The sequence below is a fragment of the Apium graveolens genome, chromosome 10 (genome assembly GCF_009905375.1).
Source record: "Apium graveolens cultivar Ventura chromosome 10, ASM990537v1, whole genome shotgun sequence".
Classification (NCBI taxonomy): Eukaryota; Viridiplantae; Streptophyta; class Magnoliopsida; order Apiales; family Apiaceae; genus Apium; species Apium graveolens.
This window is the reverse complement of record NC_133656.1, coordinates 3,620,523-3,626,384: the sequence shown is the minus strand read 5'-3', so window position 1 is coordinate 3,626,384 and position 5,862 is coordinate 3,620,523. Positions and strand designations below refer to the sequence as shown.

Here is a 5,862-nt window from a genome sequence, read left to right as displayed (position 1 = left end):
CACCTTCAAGGTCAACACTCAATAACTCATGCAAAGGTGAATAAAATTCAAGTAACCTTGATCCAGGAAGATATGAATGTGAAACTTGAAAAGAACAGATTTTTCAAGCCAGCCTTTGACAGAATTGCCTACATTGAGAAAACTCAGGAGAAGCAACAAACTCAAATTGAAGAAATTCTGAAAAATCAAGCTTCTCACCAAAATCAACTCAATGAGATCCAATCCTCAGTGGAATTGTTTGTCTCCCTTCTTTTACCTGCAGATGCCAAAAAGGGGGAGAAAGTGATTAAGTCCAAATGCAAATCTATTCAGACACTGAAAGGAAAAGATGATGGAAATGATGACCAGGGAAACTCTAACAAGGGTAGAGGTCAAGGTCAAGGCAAAAGACTTTCATCAAGTAAAGCTAGAATTACAAGTCAAGGAACAAGTTCTGATACTGGGAGAAGAATAAGTTCTGATACTAGTAAAAGGATAAGTTCTGGTGAACATCTGAAAATTGATGAAGAAATTTCAAAGCAGTTATTTCTTAAAGAAAATCCAGGAATGGACTTAGAAAGTCTAAAGGAAGAAGAAGCTAGACTCAAAGCAGATGGTGTCAAGACAAAATCTAAAGCTTCTGAGTTGAAAAGAAATTTCCAAAACCTAAGGGTATTGTGATAAAGGAAAGAACAAATTCTGAGGCAACCAAAGCCATATCACAAATGGAAATTGATCCAAGGTCCAAAGGTAAAGAAAAAGTTGATGAACCTGTAAAGGTTTATATGCCAGTCATGGATGAAGAAATAACTGATGATGAAGAAGATGTTAATCTTACTCTGATGCATAAGAAGATTTTTCAAACAACCTCTGACATGGCTCATGTTGTTCAGAGTAAAGATATAGTAAATTCTGATATGACAGTAAAGCAAGCAACCTCTGATATAGCTCAAGTTGGCTTGATATCAGAAGAGAAGGAAAAAGAAACCTCTGACATTTCTCATGTTAAACCTTCAAAGATACTCCTACCAGGATTCACCAAAGCTAAACAGGCTCATCCTTTGAAGACTGCAACAAGTGGTTTTGAAGCAAGAGTTGTTACAGGAAAGGAAGCAAGAGATAAATCTGGATTGGGTAGTTCTGATGAAAGAAGAGTACACAACACTACCAATGATCCAACTTCCTTAAGTGAACCAGGTGTTGGAGCAACTCCTGAAAGATTGAATCAACTTGAATCTGTACAAATGGTTTACCATACCTTCTTAAAGAACATATCTTGTTATATTTTATGACAGATGGAAGGGTATACCATATTAGGCCTAATGTTATACCACTGAAGTATTTTGAGGAATTGGAACATGTTTTATTCCTACTTCAAGTGAAAAACAGATTAACAGATAGTGCTGCAGGTTATTTAAACAGATTACATTATTATTTATTATGATTGCAAGTCATTCTGACTTCAGTTATACATTTTTTGTTTTTTTAATTGAGTAAGTTAATTGTAAATTAGTAGTGAACTCAGTAATAATATAGAGCAGTACATATAGTTTATTTAAATAAAATTCAAAATTTTGGTCAACTCTGTATTCAACATATATGTTAATTTGTAGCCTTTTATTTGTAAATATAGTAACAGCATTCTACAAATTAAGTTTAATCGTTTTGTTTTAAACTTACACTTACTACCCTGTTTATATTCATTCATTAAATATAAAATACACATACTGTCCTAAGTACAGAGATCACAATGGTGATATTGTCGAAATGAAGCCTAACTCTGCTAAGATTATAACTACTTTTCTGGGTTATAAGGCTGTGGAATTCAATCTAGAGTCTGACAAGGCATATCTGATTAGACTAGATCAGGAGATAAGAAAAACTAAGATAAATGATCTCAGAGCAGCTATTTTTCAAACTGGAGAAGATACAGTTGAATTGATAAATGCTAAAAGGAGGATGGTCAATGAACTTGAATATGCTGAGAGATGTTTGTTGAAGAATTATCTCAGAACAACTCCTGATATCAAAGAGATCAGAAATTGAAGCCAAGTCAAAGATCTACAATTGCTTAAATTCTGAAGTATATACATACTGAAGCTGTTATCAGAAATTAAAGATGGTAAAGCTGAAAGGACTGTAAGTTGTAGTTATCTAGTCAAATTCTCATGCATTTGTACTTAATGTTTTTAACATCATCAAATATCTATTGAACTTGTATATTATGCTAATTTACAAGTTGGAGGAGATTGTTAGATATATTTGATAATGTCATGTGTAATATGATTTGTGTTTACTTTTCAGATCTTACCTAACAGGACAAATCAGTACTTAACTAGAAATCAACTCTTATACTGAAGACAGAACTTAAGATATTAGAACTTAAGTTATCAGAACTTAAGTTATCAGAAGATATTTATCAGGAGATAATATCAAGACTTAAGATGACTTTCAGATAAGGCAGGCGGCTGATTGAAAGGAAAGAAGATCGAGACTAAGACAGAAATAAATATGCATGAAGAAAGAATTCTATGAAGAATAGAATACTTGGAAGAAAAGATAACTAGTTGAGATATTTTAGGAAGCAGAATTATATTTAATATCAATTAGAATTTATCTTGTAACTGTGTAGTATATAAACACAAACATAGGGTTTACACTATATGTGTTATCATTATCGAAGTTATTATTCTTTGTAACCCTAGCAGCTCTCGTGATAATTTGTTCATCACTGAGAGAGGACAATTCCATATTGTAACAGAGTTTATTGTGTTGAATAAAATCTGTGTTCTGTTACTTGAGTTCTTATATTCGATTTGATTGTAATAAACACTGTATTCAACCCCCTTCTACAGTGTGTGTGACCTAACATGATATTAATACTCATTTTGTTGTCATATCAAATTAGATATCAATACGAACTTAGATGCTCCCAACATCCCATATTGAAGTCAATATCAATCATCTATACTAATATCATCTTTGATATTTAAAAACAACCTAAATATTGTTGAGTGGCATTTATGACACTTTAGAATGCTCTAATAAGCTTTGAATTGATGCGTTTGTACTCAAGTTGTTAAGTGTTTTAAGGTGTTTTCGAGTGATTTTGCATTTCAGGCATTATCTGGGTAATCAGGTGAATTAGCATTATTTTGGTGCTTATATGGTGTCTAGGTGGTGTTGGAATAAAAGCTCGTGAAGTCTGGCTCAAGGCTGCAAGAAAAGGAAAAAGAAAAGAAATAATTTTTGGCAGAAGCCCAGCGCGCCCGCGCTGATCAAGCGCGCGGCCGCGCCAGAACTTTAGAGAGCCAGCGCCCCCGCGTTGATCAAGCGCGCGGCCGTGCTAGGTCGGGATGTAGAATTCCTGTTTTGAATAGAAGACTGATTTTCTGGGGTTCTATGCTGATCAGGGCTACTATATAAACAACTCTAGGTCATTTTTAATAAAAAAGGGAAAAAAAGAGACACTTCAGAGCTAAGGAGAAGATGAAAAGAGACCTATAGCACGAATCAACAAAGGCGAAAACGATCTAATTTATACTTGTGAATCTTTATTTTGAGTTGTAACTTTGGATGCTCGTTTATTGTTTTGTTAAACCTATACTCTTGTGTTATACTCTGTTATTAATTCGTTATAAAGACTACGTTTGTTATACCATGTTTTCATCGGAACCCACATTGATGATGAGTCCGATTATGGGCTAATCGTTATCGTGGAGTTCTAGCGGATTTATTTATGGATTTCTTTAGTTAAATTGTTTGATGCCTTAGTATGTCGTGATTACATGATATCCTAGTATTGGTTGTGCGTATTTGTCTTATGAGTGTCGCGAACTTATAAGATATTGTGTTAATTCTTAATGAAGTGAAAGTGAATTTAAGGATTTAGAACTTGCCATGCTAGCATAGGTTCATGCATTTGTTATGCGTGATTCGTAGGTAATTTTAACCATTTTACTTGCCCTGTGTAATCAAGATAGATAACTTGTGCGTAAACCATTATGTTCTCAAATTCTATAGACATATAGGGTCTCAATATAATTGGTGTTTATTCAGCTTCTATCTCTTTTGTGGATGTCTGGTAGTATGGTACTCGTGCAACGAAAGTTGGCGTTTATCAGTTTCGTGTTGTCTGATTAGTGTCATCACCATTGCATGCTAAGGTTAAGATAAATAAGGCTATTGAATGAAGTATTTAATGAAGTTGGAATCCCATGTTTGTCATATATATTCATTCAGTCAATTTTAATCTCGTAGGTATAATTATTAGTTTAAATCTTAGTTATAAACAATCTCAAATTTTTATCATCTTAGCATTGAATAATAACCATACATTGTTGCTTAAGTGCGTGAATTAATTAGTTAACCAATACAGTCTCTGTGGGAACGAATCAGAAAAGATTCTATACTACTTGCGAACTCGTATACTTGTGTGTATTATTAGCGCGTGTTTAGCGACTAACAAGTTTTTGGCGCCGCTGCCGGGGACTGTAGTGTTAATTTATAGTTTATGTGCTTTCCATCAGTGATCGTTAAAGTTCATTGACTCGGACATTGTTACTTATTTGTTCCTTGTTTTATTTCAGGTACTCTAGCGAGGGTGTATGCATACGCGTTCGCGTACTCGTAAGAGAACACTGGACAAAGCCGAGGAAGAACTTGTGGGAGTTCGTAAGGAAGTTTTTGAGGAAGAAAAGAAGGTAGAAGAAAAAGAGAAAGTCGAAGAACTAGCTTTAATAGAGATGGGTGATCAAGCAGAAAATCCGAAGGCTTTGATGGGTTATTCTCAGCCTAAGATTAATGACATTCAATCAAGCATCATCAGACAAGCCATCAGGGCTAAAAGTTTTGAGATCAAGTCAAGCACGATACAGATGATACAGAACTCAGTTCAGTTTTAGGGTTCTCCTGCTGAAGACCCCAACATGCACATCAGGGATTTCATCGAGATCTACGACACTTTCAATTTTAATGATGTGACTGAAGATGCTATCAATCTATGCCTCTTCCCATTCTCTCTAAGGGACAATGCTAAGAGCTGGTTACACTCTCTACCAGCAGGGTCTATCACCAAGTGGAAAGATCTTGCTCAAAAGTTCCTCAATAAATTCTTCCCTATGGCAAAGACTGCTGCAATCAGGAATGCTCTTACTCAGTTTGCTCAGCAAACTATAGAATCTATGTGTGAGGCTTGGGATCGATATAAGGAGATGCTAAGGAAGTGCCCACACCATGGCATGCCTGATTGGATGATTATCAACTATTTTTTTAATGGATTGGGTGCTATTTCTAGACCCATGCCTGATGCAGCATCAGGAGGAGCCTTGTGGGCTAAAAGCTATAATGAAGCTTATGAACTTATTGAACCGATGGCTGCTAATGAATACCAGGATCCTTCCCAGAGGTTGACTTAAGGAAAAGTTGCAGGAATTTTGGAGTTGGACGCACAACTGCTATCACTGCCCAACTTAAGGCTTTGATGATGAAGGTGGACACTTTGGCTAATTATGGAGTTAATCAAATCGCTAGTGTCTATGAGCTCTGTGCTGGAGCCCATGAGACTGATCAGTGCGCAATTTCTAGTGAATCAACTCAGTATGTGAGCAACTTCCAAGGATCGTAGCAACTAGTGCCAGCCACCTATCATCCCAATAACCGCAATCATCCTAATTTCAGCTGGAGCAACACTCAGAATGCGGTTCAATAGCCCTATCAACAATATCTAGCTAAGCATTACAACCCCCCTCATTTTCAGCAACCTCAATATACATCAAAGCAACAACTCCAGTCGTAACAAGCCAAAGAAAAATCCGAATTAGAGGAGTTGAAGCTTATGTGCAAAAGTCAAGTTGTTTCTATCAAGACCTTGGAAAATCAAAT

General features: G+C 35.7%; 1 non-coding gene across 1 annotated transcript; it reads right to left on the bottom strand.

Moving 5' to 3' along the window:
• Positions 1–5,114: 5,114 nt before the first annotated feature.
• LOC141694602 (small nucleolar RNA R71) lies at positions 5,115–5,221 on the bottom strand. Its single transcript, XR_012563891.1, has one exon. It is a non-coding gene; the product is annotated as a small nucleolar RNA R71 (small nucleolar RNA).
• Between the last annotated feature and the right edge of the window lie 641 nt (positions 5,222–5,862).